This window comes from Ranitomeya variabilis, chromosome 1 (assembly GCF_051348905.1).
Source record: "Ranitomeya variabilis isolate aRanVar5 chromosome 1, aRanVar5.hap1, whole genome shotgun sequence".
Classification (NCBI taxonomy): Eukaryota; Metazoa; Chordata; class Amphibia; order Anura; family Dendrobatidae; genus Ranitomeya; species Ranitomeya variabilis.
In genome coordinates, this window is record NC_135232.1 from 126,079,939 (window position 1) to 126,099,849 (window position 19,911).

The window sequence follows — 19,911 nt, forward strand, 5'->3', positions numbered from 1 at the left end:
CAAATATCGGGTATCGGCCGATATTCGCTGTATCAGAATTCCGATACCGATACCGGAAGGCACGCATAGAGCCCTGGCAGCCCCGCACAGAGCCCCTGGCAGGCCGCACAGAGCCCCTGGCAGGCCGCACAGAGCCCGGCAGCCCGCACAGAGCCCCAGCAGCCCGCACAGAGCCCCGGTAGGCACGCACAGACCCCCGGCAGCCCGCACAGACCCCAGAGAGACCCATACAGATCCCCAGCAGGCCCGCACAGACCCCGCCCGCACACACAGACACACAATGCACAGTGTCCACCCACACTCTTCCTCCCTCTGGAACAGGAAGGACAAGGACAGAAAGGGCTTATTTACATTCCGATATTTGTGTCTCATTGACTTGCATTGGTATCGGGTATCGGCAATATTTGATATTTTTTGGATATCGGCCGATCCAATCCGATACTGATACTTCTGGATATCGGAAGGTATAGCTCAACACTACATATAAGACTTCCCCAAATTAATCCATTTGTATTGAGCTTTTCAAATATTTCAGTAGTCCATTTAAAATGGGCAAGGTAAGGGGCAAAGGACAAGGAAGTGGACATGATGCTGATGGTGCATGCAGAGGATGAGGCCATGGCCAAGCTGAAAGTGGGCCACAACATAGACCCATACCTTCATCGACCTTCCTGTCCCAGTTTCTAGGAAACCGCAGCATACCACTATTGAAGCCAGAGCAGTGTGAAATGGTTGTTGGTTGGATAGAGAATAAAGCTTCCAGTCACTTAGCCACCACCACCATGCCTTCCACATGGTCAAGTCTGAGTAGCCGTGAGTGTGGACCAGATATTACTCACCCCGATCCTCCTTCCTCCCACCATGCCGGGTGCCCTGAGAAAACTGATCCCACACTTGGACAATCCGAAGAGCTGTTCAGTTTCCCTTTAAAGATTCCAGACTCTCGGCTGGACAACTTGAAGTGGGGCCAGATGATATCGCATGTAGCGATGCCCAAAGATTTGAACAGCCACAGACAGGAGGCATATCATCCCAACAGGCAGGAAGAAGCAGTATGGTAGCCACAGACAGAAGGCGTGCATCCATTCCCCGTAACACCAACATGAGGGAAGTTGTTAGATCTTCCCGAGTATGGTTATTTTTTAAAGACTCTGACGATAACCCCAAACAGGCCATATGCAGCATCTGCCATGCCCGCATCATCAGGGGTAGCAAAACTACCAGCCTGACCACCACCAGAATGATTAGGCACATGAGCAGCAAAGCACCCGACTTTGTGGGCCAAACCTCAGGCTCCAGGAACACTGTCTGCAGGTAACACCACTGCTTCTTCCACTGTTTTGCATAGAAGCCAATCCCCAGTTCACCCTGCATGTGAATATGCCATGGGCCCTGCACCTGTTGTTGCCCACAGTCAACCAGCACCATCATCAAGCCCGTCCACGTCCTTGTCCCAGCGCAACCTTCAGTTGTCTATACACAGTCAATGGAACGCAAGCGGAAAAACCCAGAAAATGCTCCACAGGCCACAATAGTAAATTCTCACATTTCTCATCTGCTTGTTTTTGAAATGTTGCCTTTTAGGCTCATTGAGACAGAAGCTTACCACAACCTGATGGTGGTGGCTGTCCCAAGGTACTTGGTCCCCAGTCGCCACTATTTCCCCCGGTGTGCCATACTGGCATTACGCCAGCACATGTCCCACAACATTACCTGTGCCCTAAACAATGGTGTTACTGGGAAAGTCCACCTAACTACAGACACGTGGACAAGTGCTTCTGGGCAGGGACGGTACATCTCACTGACGGCACACTGGGTTAACATAGTGAAAGCCGGGACCCAGTTGGACCTTGGGATGGAACACATCCTCCCCATGCCAAGGATTGCGGGCCTTATGTTAATCAGGGTTGCCCCAAGAGCCTACAGCTCCTGCACCGCCTCCTCCTCTTCAGCCTCCATCTCTGAAATGAACACATCATTCAGAAGCTAGAAGCACTGCAGCACTGCCTCAGCCAAGTGGCAACAGGCTGTGCTGAATCTAATCTGCTTAGGTGACAAACCGCACAATGCTGAAGAGTTGTGGACAGCGCTGAAAGAGCAGTCAAATATTTGGATGACACCGCTGAACCTACAGCCAGGCATGGTCATGTGTGACAATGGCTGGTGGCGGCTCTGAGGCAAGGTGAGCTCACACATGTACCTTGCCTGGCCCATGTGCTTAAACTCATCATTCAATGTTTTCTCAAAAGCTACCTGGAGCTGCTGGATCTGCTAGTGAAAGTACGCCATCTATCAGCCCATTTTATAAAGTCAGCTACAGCTTCAGCCGCCCACAGGGATTGGCGATACCTCCACCGCATTTACCATAGGTATTTACCGGGCAAATTGTAATATATTATGTGGTTCCCCAGCTTAGCTGGATATTGAGTGTGGGGTAAGAGGCAATATGTCCAGCGTCTATCCGGGGTGATGGTATTATCGTAGTGAAGTGCAGTTATTCTGGCTATTATCTGTTTACAACCACGGGTATACCCTGGTAACGCATAAATATTTTTGCCATATAATCCTGTGACTGTGCACCTGAATGGGTGATAGTATGTAGTGGGTATGTCTCAGCCCCCTTTTTGTTGCACCATGGTTATATGCTTGTCATTTTTAGCTTTAATAAACTTTGTGACTTTTAAACGTAATATGGCTTTTTGATCATCGTTTTTTTTGGAGTTCTATGTGATAGTTGGTGATAGGCATGTAGTCCTATTATTATTATAACATGGTATTATGCTATACTATATATTTATTATCTAAACTTAGGTTGCTATTATTACCATGTTTTTTTGTCATATTTATCTCTATCTGTCCCTGCAAAAGAAAATCAGGCCCAAAACAATGATGCTGCCATCATCATGTTTGACAGTGGGGATGGTGTGTTCAGGGTGATGAGCTGTGTCGTGTTGAGTACTCAAGTATACCAATTTGCTCGACCCGAGTAACGAGCACCCAAGCATTTTAGTGCTCTCCCATCACTACGTCTGACTGCTGTGCTTGCCAACAAGGGTTTTGTCCCCAAGCATCAGGTCTTGTTTGCCAGAGGGATCGAATACCTATTTCTCACTGCAAAATGCAAATAAATTAATATAGTTTATACAGTGTGATTTTCTGGATTTTATATTTGATATTCTATCTCTCAATGTTAAAATTAACCTACCCTTAAAATTATAGACTGCTCATGTCTTTGTCAGTGGGAAAACTTACAAAATCAGCAAGGGATTATTTTCCCCTACTGTAATTTGGTGCCGTCAGCAAAGACTGACACTTTGCTCTCAATCCCATCAAAAAGGTCATTAATAAAGAATCTAAAAAGAATCAGACCGAGCACAGATCCCTGCAGAAAACCACGTCTGACTATATCCCATTGAGATAACATACCATTTATGACAACTTTTTGTTTCCTGTCATTTAGCCAATTCCATACCCATCTTGTATAGTTTCCCCTCGTCCTTGCTTCTAAAGCGTCAGTATAAGTGGAACAGTATCAAATGCCTTTGCAAAATCTAGATAAATCACATCAGCCACATTACCAACATCTAGATTTGTACTTACCTCTTCATAGAAACCCATCATGTTAGTTAGACACGACTTATTCTTTATGAGACCATGCTGGTTGACATTTATTATATCATTATCTGTAATATATTTCTGCAGGTCATCTCTTATAATGCCCTCAAAAGTTTTGCACACTACTGATGTCAGGTTTACCGGACAGTAGTTGCCTGGATCCACCTTCTTACCTTTCTTATAAGAAAGTGGATCGGTACCACATGAGCCATCCAATCCCGTCACACGGACAGAAAGAACCACTCCAAAATACTGCACACCACTATATAAATATATATGAAAAGGCAAACTTTTATATATCCAAAAATATAAAAACTCTTAAAAATACATGTATGAATCAAAATCCCCAGTGATCCTGCCAGAATAATAGAGGTCACCATATATATCAATAATATTCAAATAATAAATGAAATGAACATAATAATAATATGACAATGACCTCACATATGATTGTATAAGTTGCCAAGCAAACTCACCCCGGAGGGGCGCTGAACAGATGGACAGTAACTTCAATTATAGAACCAACCAGGTATCAAGAAATACATAAGGTGCATAGACAACAATACTCCTGAAGCCATAGGAAATCATATTCCACATAAACCTGTATGCCAACACAGTGGTAATCTGCCAATAGTAAAAAGACAGCAGCATAGAGGAAGGCAAAAAAGGGGTTAGTATTGCGCCAAGGACCAAGAGGCACAGGGGGTGGAAAAGTTTAATGAAAGACTGTGCAAAAATGTTGTACCGCAGGCTGAAAGAAGCCGAGATTAGCAGAGTCCACACGTGTCGCAGCCTAAGATAAAAAGTGCTGCTGCCGGGGGAGAGAGGCAAAGCAAGGCAGAGATCAGCGTGGGGAGAAGCCAAACGCGTGTCGCCGTTGCAAGGACGGCTTCGTCAGGGGAAGATGTTATCTAGACGATCAATAATGGTTTAAATACCTTTCAGTGAGATCAGGTACAAGAGCGAGACACGCCAGGAACCGGAAGCGGAAGTGACACAAAGAGGGCAAAGGAGCTGTATAGGCAGACGTCCCTGCCAATAGTACGTAATGCGCATGCGCTGTAAATCATTCAGCGGAGCGCATCATGAACTTGTAGATGGAGGGGAGGATTACAAAAAGGTAAGGAGGAAACGAACCGAGGCACAACATATGGAGGTGCATAAGAGCACCAATGGGTGTAAACAAAACCACAAACAAACACAAACAAATGAATAATAATAAGAAGTGATAATGACAATAACAATAGACATACACATGAGGGTTTGTTAATGAGAAAGTGAAAAAACACGAGGGGAGGGATAACAAATGTCAAACTGGATGCTATAGATCTCCCACGTTACTCTATGGAGACACAAAATATCTGTGAAGGAAAAGTAAATAAAATAGATATATAAAAAACAATGATTATTGCCTTGTTGTAATTCTTATTTATTATATAAAGCCAGCGTACATAGTACCACATATGGATGAAAATCATGCACCAGAGGTACATAGAGTTCAGAGTAAAGCCCCAAAAATCAGGGGTAAGCCAAAATTTGACATGGAGGATCACAGGTTATTGTAAAACCTATGTGTCAACTAAAGAATTGATGACACTACAAAAAATAAAATGAATAGACAAAATGGACTCCATAGAAGGCCAAATAGAAAACAGAAATTGCTATGCACCACCCTTGGTGCCAAGGGTGTTAGAGAAGGGGCACCACATGATGAATACAAAAAGAAGGGGTGTGGACCAAAATATATAAAGGGAGTAGGGACCAGCTAGGTCTTAAAATTCAAGTATCCAAATAGAAATATCAAAACATGACCTCCGCAGTTGGCGTTGCCAACGGGAAATCTGGAACATGATTGGCTATAATTTAGATAGCATGCAGGTATAATGTGCAATACTGAAGCATATACTGTACAAATATACTGCAGTATGACAAACAGTATATGAGGATATGCAAATTCAAAACAGCCCGAAAAAAAGAACCAGCTGAATAACTCGACGAAGATGAAGGACCAGGGTGCATCCAGATCCAAGACATAAACACAAAAGGGTGGATTGAATAAACAATATCCCCATTCCCCAATTAGAATCCCAAAGTCCACATGAGTGTTGGTACGTAATCCTGTACTTCCTCATATTCCAATTCAAAGGCTTCAGAGGTTGAGTCGATGTACGTTGCAGGAACATATACGGTCCTTGTTAAAAGATTCACTGTTAGTAGGGATGTAACCATAAATCAAGGGTCACCCATCAGAGACTTCATAGATGTACGTTGCAGAGGTATGTATGTATTTTACTGAGTTTTTCGCCATTAATAGAGATACCACCTTAATTCAACGGCATTACAAAGGAGCAATGTGGAAGACATATAGATTCTGAGGATTTCACCATCCATGAGAATGTAGTCAAAGCTTGAAGACGGGTATAACCCTGGAAAGACCATGGATACAGCCTAAAAGGAACATATGCCCAATATTAACCAAAGGAAATCAGAAAAATCTAAAATCTAAATAATCTAAAAAGTCAACCCAGGAACCCAGTGAAGAGAAGATCCTCATTAATGCCCAATGGTGCTTTAGAGTGGAGCTAAAAAATCCAACGGCTTCTACTTGTAAAAGTTTGTTCTTGAGCGATCCACCCCTACCTGATCCCTGGATATGTTCAAGACCCACTATTCTGGTGCCCGCACACTTGCCAGCATGATGTAATAAATAGTGGGATGCCACTGTAGTGAGGATCTTGCCCTTGTGGGAATCCGAGGACGCAGTATTGATGGTGGAAAGATGTTTTTGAATGCATCGACGTAACTCCTGGGACGTCTGTCCCACATATACGAGCGGGCAGGGACAAATATTTGCATAGACCACATTGGTGGTCTTGCAATTGATGTAGGCCTTCAAGTTGTGTATAGTTTGGTCAGTGGGGTTACAAAAGCTGTCTCTAACAGGATGCATGTAAGCACAGATATTACAATTGCCACAAGGAAAAGATCCCCTTAATGAGACGCCCCTGTTAAGTCTTGTAGTGGGCCTGGTGTAGTGGCTTCTTGTGAGAATATCTCGTAAGTTGGGTGCTCTTCTGGCTGTAATGAGCGGCCACTCACTAACAATCTGGGAAGTAAGCAAGTCCGTTGTGAGTACCCCCCAGTGCTTTTGCAAAATCTGTCTTACCTGGGCCCAGTGAGTAAGGTATCCAGTGATGAAACGGACATGTTTGTCAGGGGGTTTCTTTCTGGGTTCCAATAAAGAGACTTGTGATTGAAGATTCGCCCTCTGATATGCCTGGGAGATGCATCTTTTAGGATATGTCCTCTTCTTAAATCTTAGAGTGAGATCCCTTGCTTCATTCTGGAAGTCTTCGTCCAACGTGCAGTTCCTCCTAGTTCTCAAGAACTCTCCCATGGGAATGCCCCTTCTGGTATGCAATGGATGAAAGCTACGATACTCAAGTAAACTATTCACAGCGGTAGGTTTACAATGTAAGCAAGTAGACAGGGCACCATCACGAGACACAACATTGAGGTCCAGGAAAGTTACTGCAGAAGAAGAGCAAGAAAAGGTCAAAAAAATGTTGTACACATTGTCATTTAGGGAGTCTATAAAGGCCCCAACCTCATCCTGTGATCCAGACCAAATGAAGAAAACATCGTCTATGTATCTCGACCAACATCGTACCTTAGATTTGTACCACATAGTGTTGTAGACAAGGGTGGACTCCCACCACCCCAAAAAAAAGTTAGCCAGAGCCGGAGCGCAGCGGGCCCCCATTGCCATGCCAGAAACTTGGAGGAAGAAAGTCCTGTCAAACATAAAAAAATAATGTTTAAGAATGAAATTCAAAAGGTCCACAATGAAGGAGTCATGCATCCTGTCGGAGTTATGTTGCAAATCCAAGAAAAACAATGCCGCTTGTAAGCCATGATCATGGACAATATTTGAGTACAAAGACTCGACATCACAAGTGACCATGATTTCATCAGGGGAAAGAGTAATCCCCTGCAAGGAAGTGATGAAGTGCGACGAGTCCCTGATGTAAGAGGGGAGCTCCAATACCAAAGGCTGTAGGAAAAAATCAATATATGTGCAAGCCTTTTCACATAGACTCCCTATGCTGGACACAATCGGACGTCCAGGTGGCTTATGGACATCCTTATGGATTTTTGGCAACATATAAAATGTTGACACCAGAGGGTGTTTGACCCAAATAAAGTCCCGCTCACCTGAATTGATTATGCCTAGTTCCAGGGCTCTGTCAATGAGTGTACTAAGTTTAGTAGAGTACACACCAGTGGGGTCTGATGGAAGCCTGCGATAGAATTTGGAGTTATCCAATTGTCTGTGGGCTTCCTCCAGATAAAGGTCAGGGGGCCAAAGGACGATCTTACCACCTTTATCCGCTTCACGTATAATGAACTCATTATTAGTTTTGAGACTAGTCAATGCCCGTTTTTCAGATAATGTAAGATTAGAAGTAGTGGGAGGCCTGATAGAAAGTGCCTCAATATCCCTCTTAGTCATTTCGAAAAAAATTCTTACTGCCGGGACAATAGAAAAAGGTGGTGACACACGAGACTTGTTCCTATGTGGAAATTTAGACCTACTTGGTTCTTCATCACCTTCACGTAGCAGATCCATAAGGTCCTGGAATACCCTTTGTCACTACCGTGCCACTACCCCTGTTACAAGAGAGTCTAAGAATACGATTTGGGGGATCTGGGGGATTTTTTTTATGTTGTTGGCAATTTGTTTCTCTGTAGATATCTTTGCTAGCTTTGTTTCTTTTTTTACATTTCTTACTTAGATCTTTACACATCTGAAATGCTATTTCATTATTTGCGGCTTTCAAGATTTTGAAAGCCCTTTCTTTGTATTATTAAACTTTGTACTGTCTTATTTATTCATAATGGTTTCTTTTATTCCTTGACATGATATTACTAGTGATGGTCGAGCACTAAAATGCTCGGGTTCTCGTTGCTCAGGTCGAGCAATTTGGAATACTCGGGGACTCGACCCTAGCAACGAGCTCAATGTAAATCTATGGGAAACCTGAGCATTTTTGCGGCGAACCCCTGGGGGTCCTTTTAGGGTCTAAAAACTTCAGAAATCGATGGGAACAGTGCTCAAATGACACTGGAACATCATGGGGAAGACCCCTGGAAGCATTTCTGACTCATAGGTCACAGCTGTGACCAATGTTGTCAGAGTGTGATGACACTTTTACAGGCGCACACTAAAACATACAAAAACTAAACCAAAATTGATTTTCCTGGGAAATATGTTAAGGAACATCCAGGGTAATAATTTGTATTTAAGGCAAAATAAAGACCCCCACAAAAAATGTACCTCCACCACTTTGGCTATGTTCACATGCAGCATTTTTGATGCGTTTTTCAACTTTAGCATTGCTTTCAACCAATAAAAATTCATTCACTGGGAAATGTCATTGTAATATTTAAAGGGAACCTGTAACCCCGCTTTTTCGATATGAGCTAAAAATATGGTTCAATAGGGCCTGAGCTCTGCTTTACATCAGTAATTTTCATACCCCTGATTCCCCACCTTTGCTGAGAAAATACCTTAATAATCTCTCATATCAAAAAAACGGGGTGACAGTTTCCCTTTAACAACCTTATCTGGCCATGTGGTGTGTGACACATCATCAGACACATCTTGTTTCTTGTATGAAGGAGGGACTCTTAAAGTCACAAAGTCTATTTTCATAGTGGCATCAGGCGGCATTAATACATAATATTCTTAAAGGGCCATGATTATACAGGCAGCCTCCTATACTGTTATTGCCTGTGCAGAGAGTGGCTGGGCTGCCAAAAATTAGGACGCACCCCAATACCTCTATCATGAGACGTACACCCCAATAAGCCTTTGAGCCCATGTACTGGATGGCCACAGGAAAACCTAGTTCACATTATTTATTTGTTACTGCCATACTGTTTGTCTATGCATTGAATGCAAGTCCTGCCCTGCCCCAAAGCTACACGCACCCCAATAAGCCTTGGAAGAGACGTAGAGGTGGGCCTCCTGAAAACAATGAGAGAAACTCCCAGAAAGAACGAAGTGGTCCTAGGGGGATGGGAAGTGTGGAAACCACCTGTGGGGCCCACATCCATGCTGACCATCATCAGGTGGAGGGACCAGGTTGCAGTAGGGGACCAACCCCAAACTAGTGGAGGTACTAGAAGTCCCAGCTAGGGAACCGGAGGTTGTCATACCTGTATGTGTGACAGCCACAGTAACGCACAGCTCACTGAAAAGGGAATCACAGAGGGTCAAGGGGACAGTGAGGATGCTGCCTGACAGGACCCACGACTACCGGCTTAGGATACTATGTGTGAGGTGCAGGGCAGGAGGGCGAGAGCCAGCACAGTGAGTCGGCCAGGGAAAGGAACATACGAAGGGGGTCATGGACAAGTGACCCAAGCTACTGGAGAGTTGACTCGACCACTAACCCGGAGGACACAGCACTCAACTGTACTCAAACTGTGAGTAAAATGTGAAGACTGCACCCTGCTGTGTCCTCTCAATTCTTTCTTGCGTCACTTGCCCTGCACTACTACCATTCATCAGAACTTTACTTAACACCTTTAACTGCCCTGGGGCCCCGCTCCACCTGTGGGAGCAGAACCATCTCAGCTGCATCACCATCGGCCCAAGCGGTCTCCTTAAGAAGCGCCAGCCATCTATAGCGGAACACCACAGGTGGCGTCATGAGCAATCCCCTTTCCCTACATATACTTTATTTATTCCCACCATTAATCCCTTCTATTACGTGCCAAGGGCCACGGACCGGATCAACGCTGCCATGGCCACCCCTTTTAGAACCATCCGGCCCGGTTCCGAATACCCCACGGCTCTAGCGGGTGTTGCAAACTTGGCATCACGAACAGGATGGATGGACCCAGCAAACTGGGTCCTGTGCACCATGGACTTTATTGAACTGTACAGTTACTGACATTGTCACGCCATGTGGCGTGCGAGAAACAGAAAAGATGTATTGTTGTGGGCAGAGCCTGAGAAAGACCACAAAAGCTGTACCTGCCCACTGTAAGGACTTAAATGGAGAAGGAGCTTGTTCATCAGGGGGACGGATCCGCCTCCTGGTATGGCTGGTTGGAATGAAGAAAAGGAGCCGCCCACAGCGAAGGGGAAGTGCGCGAAAAAGCTTGGGACCAGCATGGCAGAAAGCTACTCGGTGGACGTGATGGTGGACGGGAGGTCCAAAGCCGTGGGACCATACAGAGGGGGAAGTGGATTCCTTCAACCAACAAGGTGAAGCCCTGGACCAGCATCAAGTGTTGGATCTGGAGCCCCTCGGCATTGAAGTGGAGGAGCTGACACATCAACCTCTGCGGTCGCAGCTGGCCGCAGTGACAACTTGGAAGGAGGCCTTGCTGAAGAGGGTGACTGCACAGAAAAAGACCTTGAAACCAGGGTCCTCAACCCTAGTGATGGTGGAGGAGAAGACCGGCAAAGGGGGAGCAGGAGTGAACATTGCCCCGGTAGCGGAGGAGATCCTGGTGGGACCTTTAAGGCCCCCGCCAACCCTAGAACTCAGCCAGGTAGATATAGATGTAACCTGGGACCAGATGAAAGACATAGGGGGTGTGGTGGTAGATCCGCTGCTACCCGAACCCTTGTCCTTGTGGGTGCGCAATGTGGGAGAGGCGATCCACTTGAAGCACCGGAGACAGACTTGAAGGGTTTTTGGAGGAGGCCCAAGAAAGGACCAACCATGTGGAGACCGTAAGAAGGGAGTACTACTGCTGGAGGCAGGTGCTGAAGCTAGAGGCAGAGGGGCAGGAGAGCAGGGCCCAGTGGGAAGCTATGGAGAAGCACAACATGCAGGCAAAGGCCCAGACCCGCAAAAACAGACCTGCTGATCGGGATCTGCTAATGCAGGTCACTGTGGTCTCTTTCAACCTGAGCAAGGGCTGGGGACTCATCAGGGAACCTGAAGAGTCCTCGGAATTCTTTGTGAACCTCTGGGACGTGGAATCACTTCTTTTAAAGGGACATTCGTACTGTGACCTATACCCGGGAGATCAGGTGACATTCACCCGGCACAAGGGTGAAAGGGGGTGGTACACCCTAGATGTACAGCAGAGGGTGCTGATTCAGCTGTAGCAACTGAAACCGCAGTACGGTCACAGGCAATGCAGACCCCGGTTGCTGGACTAGCCCCGTTGGTATCAAACGCTGTGGTACAGGAAAAAGAACTTTCCCAAGCAGAAGGCTGTGGGTACCAGGAACTGCCCTGGAAATAAAAGTGAATAAGATGGCAGAAAGACAATGTTAAAAGTTAATAGATAGTTAACCCGGTTATGTTTGTTCAGTAACGTTTTTTTAAATTAAAGACATTGTGATCGGGGGCGTGGCCTAACGGGAGATGTAAGAGGACGCGGATCGGATCTCTCCCGGCTGCCCGAACGGTGACTCGTACTTACCAAAGGCACCGCCGAACGCCAAATACCGTGGGGAGAGCTCCTGAGCATACGGGGAGCAGAGGGAACCGGCCGCACTCCGAGAACGGCACGGTATGGCATGCAGGAGGCAGAAGGAGGTCGGGATGGCAGGCAGCACGCGCTCCCAAGATGGCGCCGGCAGCGCTGTGGAAGAAGCGGCAAGGGCTGATGCTGCATACCAGAGGCGGCTTGAAGTGATCGCCAGGCTGGAGCAGTTCGCCAGAACAGAGGACTCAGAGCGTCTGATGGTGGGAGCCGGTGGAGAGGTAACAGGAGGAGCAGCAGACTTAGGGGAGCAGGTGGATGTGAGGTCTGGGGCACAGGCAGAGGGGATGGTGAGCGGAACCTCCACAGCACATATTACGGCACCAACTATGAGGACTGCTCCACTGAATGTGGTAGCTGAACTGACCCAGGAACATGCTGCACAAATAGGGTCTGTGAGAGATGAGGGGGCTGGGGAGCCAACCCTGAAAGACATATTTTCTGCAGTACTATTCTGTAAGACTGCATTGACAACCCTAACTGCCCAGGTGGATGACCTTAAAGGGGAAGTTACCTCTTTTTGCTCGGCTATGCACAAGATGGAGGGGAGAATTGAAATGCTGGAGGAACGTGTGGGAGGTGCAGAAAATCAAATTGCTGAACTAGCAAAAAGAGAGAAAAAATATGTCCAGCGCATTGCGGAGTTGGAACTTAAAACTGACGATTTGGAGAATCGTTCGCGCAGGAATAATTTGAGAATTGTAGGTGTGCCCGAAAAGACCGAAGGAAACAACCCCACTGACTTTATTGAGACATGGCTGAAAACTAAGGTCGGAGGGGACAGTCTCACTAAATTATTCGCAGTAGAGAGAGCTCACCGGGTGCCGACCAGACCTCTGCCCCCTGGCTCCGCCCCACGGACCTTTCTAGCCAAAATCCTAAACTACAGAAACCGAGATATTTTGCTAAGGAAAGCCAGAAATATGGAGGAATTAACTATTGATGGCAACTGAATATCTCTATACCCTGATTATTCCACAGTTGTACAGAAGCTCAGGATGAAGTTTGGAGAGGCAAAAAGACGCTTACGTGAACTGGGCCTGGTTTATTCTATGCTATATCCAGCTAAACTACGTGTGGTGGCCATGGAAAAGGTTCACTTTTTTCAAAATCCTGAGGAGGTGTCTCATTGGCTGGATTTGAATGCTAAACGTATTGGAGCAGAAAAGATCCGCTGAGGAACATCAGACGTGAACTTCAGGCTGTTGTGATAGCTGTGGGAGGGGAAGAAAATTGAGTTGTTGATTTATTCTGGTTTATTACTAGAGGAATCTGATACATGGTTCCTGTGCGTTAAAGTTGTGTTCGGCGGTGCAACTGTTTATATATTCTGTTTTAAAGGGCGGAGGGAGGAACGACTGAAGGAAAGGGTTCAACTCATTGGGAGTTGTTGTTGGCTATTGAGCCACTGTTGAGACTGCGAAAGCGCATTCCCCTTTCTTATACAGAGAGGGAGTAGGAGACTTTTTCTTGATTGGTAAAAAGTTTTGGGGGGTCTTGGGGGAGGAAGTTATTGAGGGAAGGGAAGGGTAAGGTTAGGGTTTAGTTTTGAATAATGAGGATTTGGGAGGGAGTTTTGGGTAGGTGGGCCCAGGTTGGGGGGTTAAGGGAGACCAACGGAAGGAAGCTGAGCAGTTCTACCATAATGCAAAATGATGGGGGATAAAGTAAAAATTTTGAGCTGGAACATTAGGGGTCTATCGAATGATACCAAACGTAATGCTATCTTGCAATATATTTTGAAGCAGAGACCCTCGCTAATATGCCTTCAAGAGACTCATTTAGTAAAAGAAAAGACGGGTTTATTGCAGAAAAGATGGGTGAGGAAGGCATATCATGCGACATTCTCGGCCTATGCTAGAGGAGTGTCAATACTTGTACATACAAGCGTACCGTTTGAGGAGGTAGAGGTGGTAATAGATAGTGACGGACAATATGTATTCCTTGTGTGTAAGATATATGCTAAGTTGTTGTGTGTCGTGTCAGTGTACATTCCTCCACCGTACTCGGGGAAAAAACTACAGGAAACCCTAAATCTATCCGGCAGGTGGGGAGGAGTTCCGTTAATTATAATGGGAGACATGAACAATATTATTGATGATCACTGGGATAGGGGGCAGCATGCTAGGTTGAGGACGGAGGGGAATTTGACAGCATTTGGTAGCTATTTAAAAGAGGTGGCATGGAGGGACTTGTGGAGAGTTCTTAATGACGGCATGTACTGTTTCTCCTGTTACTCGGCGACATATGGATCTCTATCCCGGATTGATTTGGCTCTGGGTAATGACGGAATGGATAGGATGGTACAGGAGATAGACTATATGCCTAGAATACTATCGGATCATAGTCCATTGGTAGTAACACTGCAAATTGAAGGCCCTGGGGAGGTAGTTAAATTGGGGTGGAAAATTAACCCTTTCTGGTTAAAAATTCTTGATATGGGAAAGATCGGGGAAGAGATAGGGGAATTTTTTAAATTTAATGATGGTAGTGCAGTGAAACATGTGGTATGGGACACCATGAAAGCTTATTTGAGGGGAATACTATCTAAAGAGATCACTAGGCATAAAACGAAAACAAGGGAGTCCGACAAAATTATACTGGAGGAATTGAAGGCAGCGGAGGCTGAATTGAGTAATGTGCGCACTCAGGACACCATGAACCGTATGAAGATGGCCCAGGAGGAGGTTAACAAACTACATTTACGCAAAGCAGAGGGGGCGAGAGCTTTCCAAAAAGAGGCATTTTATGCGGAAGGGGAGAAAGTAGGTCATCTACTGTCAGTGATAACATCTGCTCAGAGGGACTCGACACATGTACACGCTCTGAAACTAGCAAATGGTAATATTGTAACACAGGGGGCCCAAATTTTGGAGGGGTTTAAGGGATTTTATAGTGATTTATATGCATCGCATACGGGGCAAAGGGAAGATGAAATTAATAGATTTTTAGAGGAGGCAAAATTACCTAGGCTGGAAGCGGAGGAAAGAGATCTGTTAGACAGGCCGCTTACGGTGGAGGAGTTGGAGGGTGCTTTGAGGTCGATGGTGGGGGGGAAGGCTCCGGGGGCTGACGGCGTCCCTGTTGAGATATATGATGTCCTCTCTGAAGAGTTGTTGACCAGATTGTTGGGGGTGTTTGAGGAGTCACTGGGGAGGGGAATATTGCCTGCCTCCATGAGAGAGGCCACTATTGTGGTCATTCCTAAACCTGATAAAAACCCACGGTTGCCGGAGTCATACAGACCGATATCACTTCTGACAACAGATGTTAAGATTCTGGCTAAGGCCTTGGCGAACAGACTGACTCAGGTGATAGAAAAGGTGGTTCATTCGGACCAATCTGGCTTTATGCCTAATAAATCCTGTTATGATCCTAGTGGCTGAGGATCACAAAACGAACTAGCTAAGTTTATGAACATAGACACGAGCTCTAGGGAGGTGGTAACTGAACTGACCGCAAACCTGATCCTAACCAACACACTAAAGGTAGCTGGTGAACGTGCCTAAAATCCTGGACGTCTCGACGCAGCCTGAGAAACTATCTACTCCTGAAGGGAAAGTAAGACCTCACTTGCCTCAAGAGAAATCACCCCAAAGATATAGGAAGCCCCCAACAAATAATAACGGTGAGGTAAGGGGAAAACACAAACGTAGAAATGAAAACAGATTCAGCAAATGAGGCCCGCTAATACTAGATAGCAGAAGACAGATAGTGAACTGTGCGGTCAGTAAAAAACCCTATGCAAAATATCCACACTGAGAATACAAGAACCCCCACACCAACTAACGGTGTGAGGGGAGAAACTCAGCCCCCTAGAGCTACCAGCAAGCAAGGAAATCACATATTAGCAAGCTGGACAAGAAACAAAAATAAACCAAGAAACATATGACCACTGATGGTCAAAAAATGAACCAAGCAAAACTTAGCTTCTCTTGAACAGACTGATAACGAAGGACTGCAGGAGAGCTCCAAAATAGCACTGAGGACATTGACAGCAGGCAACAACTGAGAGTCCAGGTGAACTAAATAGGAAACCAGCTAACAGATAACGAGACAGCTGATCAGCCTCAGACCTGCAGAATGACACAAAGAACCACCAGAGGGAGCCCAAAGACAGCACTACACAGTACCAGTTGTGACCACAAGAGGGAGCCCAAAAACAAAGTTCACAACAGTACCCCCCCCCTTGAGGAGGGGTCACCGAACCCTCATCAAAACCCCCAGGGTGATCAGGATGAGCCACATGGAAGGCATGAACCAAATCGGCCGCATGAACATCGGAGGCGACAACCCAGGAATTATCCTCCTGACCATAGCCCTTCCACTTAACCAAATACTGAAGCCTCCGTCTAGAAATACGAGAATCCAAGATCTTCTCCACCACGTACTCCAATTCGCCCTCAACCAGCACCGGAGCAGGGGGTTCAACAGAAGGAACCACAGGCACCACATACCTCCGCAACAAAGACCTATGGAACACGTTATGAATGGCAAACGACACTGGGAGGTCCAAATGAAATGACACCGGGTTAAGGATTTCCAAAATCTTATAAGGACCGATGAAGCGAGGCTTGAATTTAGGAGAGAAAACCTTCATAGGAACATACAGAGAAGACAGCCACACCAAATCCCCAACAAGAAGTCGGGGACCCACACCGCGACGATGGTTGGCAAAGCGCTGAGCCTTCTCCTGTGACAACTTCAAATTGTCCACCACATAGTTCCAAATCTGTTGCAACCTATCCACCACAGAATCCACCCCAGGACAGTCGGAAGGCTCAACCTGACCCAAGGAAAAACGAGGATGAAAACCAGAATTGCAGAAAAAAGGCGAAACCAAAGTAGCAGAACTAGCCCGATTATTAGGGGCAAACTCGGCCAATGGCAAAAAAGTCACCCAATCATCCTGATCAGCAGAAACAAAACATCTCAAATAAGTTTCCAAGGTCTGATTAGTTCGCTCGGTTTGGCCATTCGTCTGAGGATGGAAGGCCGACGAAAAAGACAAATCAATGCCCATCTTAGCACAAAAGATCCGCCAAAATCTGGACACAAACTGGGATCCTCTGTCAGACACAATATTCTCAGGGATGCTGTGCAAGCGAACCACATTCTGAAAAAATAGAGGAACCAAATCGGAGGAGGAAGGCAACTTAGGCAAGGGCACCAAATGGACCATTTTGGAAAAACGATCACACACCACCCAGATGACAGACATTCTCTGAGAGACTGGAAGATCCGAAATGAAATCCATGGAAATGTGCGTCCAAGGCCTCTTCAGGACAGGCAAAGGCAAAAGCAAACCGCTGGCACGAGAACAGCAAGGCTTAGCCCGAGCACAAATCCCACAGGACTGCACAAAGGAACACACATCCCGCGACAAGGAAGGCCACCAGAAGGACCTAGCCACCAAATCTCTGGTACCAAAAATCCCAGGATGGCCTGCCAACACCGAAGAATGAACCTCGGAAATAACTCTGCTGGTCCATCTATCTGGGACAAACAGTCTTTCTGGTGGGCAACGGTCAGGTCTATCCGCCTGAAATTTCTGCAGCACTCGTCGCAAATCTGGGGAAATGGCAGACAAAATCACTCCCTCTCTGAGGATACCAGCCGGCTCTGAAACTCCCGGAGAGTCAGGCACAAAACTCCTAGAAAAAGCATCAGCCTTCACGTTCTTCGAACCAGGCAGGTATGAGACCACGAAATCGAAACGGGAGAAAAACAACGACCAACGAGCCTGTCTAGGATTCAGCCGCTTGGCAGACTCGAGATAAATCAGATTTTTGTGATCAGTTAAGACCACTACACGATGCTTAGCTCCCTCGAGCCAATGTCGCCACTCCTCAAATGCCCACTTCATAGCCAACAATTCCCAATTACCAACATCATAATTCCGCTCGGCAGGCGAAAACTTTCTTGAAAAGAAAGCACAAGGCTTCATCACAGAGCAATCAGAGCTTCTCTGCGACAAAACAGCCCCTGCTCCAATCTCAGAAGCATCAACCTCGACCTGAAAAGGAAGAGAGACATCAGGCTGACACAAAACTGGAGCCGAAGAAAACCGGCGCTTCAGCTCCCGAAAGGCTTCCACGGCCGCAGGAGACCAATTAGTCACATCAGAACCCTTCTTGGTCAAATCCGTCAAGGGTTAAACCACGCCAGAAAAATTAGCAATGAAGCGACGGTAAAAATTAGCAAAAACCCAAGAACTTCTGAAGACTCTTAACAGATGTAGGCTGAGTCCAGTCATGAATAGCCTGGACCTTGACTGGGTCCATCTCAATAGTAGAAGGAGAAAAAATAAAACCCAAAAAGGAAACCTTCTGTACTCCGAAGAGACATTTTGAGCCCTTCACAAATAAGGCATTAGCACGCAGGACCTGAAATACCATCCTGACCTGCTTCACATGGGACTCCCAGTCCTCAGAAAAGACCAAAATGTCATCCAGATACACAATCATAAATTTATCCAGATATTCTCGGAAGATGTCATGCATGAAGGACTGGAACACAGAAGGAGCATTAGAGAGTCCAAAAGGCATCACCAAGTACTCAAAATGACCTTCGGGCGTATTAAATGCTGTTTTCCATTCATCCCCCTGCTTAATGCGCACAAGGTTATACGCACCACAAAGATCTATCTTGTTGAACCAACTGGACCCCTTAATCCGAGCAAACAGATCAGACAACAATGGCAAAGGATACTGAAATTTGACCGTGATTTTATTTAGAAGACGATAATCTATACAAGGTCTCAGAGAACCATCCTTCTTGGCCACAAAAAAGAATCCAGCACCAAGAGGGGAGGAGGATGGGCGAATATGTCCCTTCTCTAAAGACTCCTTTATATAGCTCCGCATTGCGGCATGTTCTGGTACAGACAAATTAAAAAGTCATCCCTTAGGGAACTTACTACCAAGAATCAAATTTATAGCACAATCACAATCCCTGTGAGGAGGCAGGGCACCGGATCTGGGCTCATCAAATACATCCTGGTAGTCCGACAAAAACTCAGGGACCTCAGAAGGAGTGGAAGAAGCAATTGATGCCAAAGGAGCATCGCCATGAATCCCCTGGCAACCCCAACTTGACACAGACATAGCTTTCCAATCCAGAACTGGATTATGGGCCTGCAGCCATGGCAGACCCAACACGACAACATCATGCAAATTATGCAGCACAAGAAAGCGAATCACCTCCTGATGCACAGGAGTCATGCACATGGTCACTTGAGTCCAATATTGAGGCTTATTCTCAGCCAATGGTGTAGCATCAATTCCCCTCAGTGGAATAGGGAATTCCAAAGGCTCCAGGAAAAAACCACAGCGCCTGGCAAACGACAAATCCATCAGATTCAGGGCAGCACCTGAATCCACAAAAGCCATAACCGAGTAGGATGACAAAGAACAAATTAAAGTAACAGACAAAATGAATTTAGGCTGTATAGTACCAATGGTGACAGGTTTAGCGATTTTTTTAACGCGCTTAGAGCATGCTGAGATAACATGAGTTGAATCACCACAGTAAAAGCACAACCCATTTTGACGTCTATGATTTTGCCACTCAATTCTGGTCAGAACTCGGTCACATTGCATAGACTCAGGTCTCTGTTCAGAAAACACCGCCAGATGGTGCGCAGATTTGCGCTCCCGCAAACGCCGATCAATCTGAATGGCCAAAGCCATTGAGTCATTCAGACTTGCAGGCGTGGGGAACCCCACCATAACATTCTTAATGGCTTCAGAAAGACCTTCTCTGAAATTTGCAGCCAGG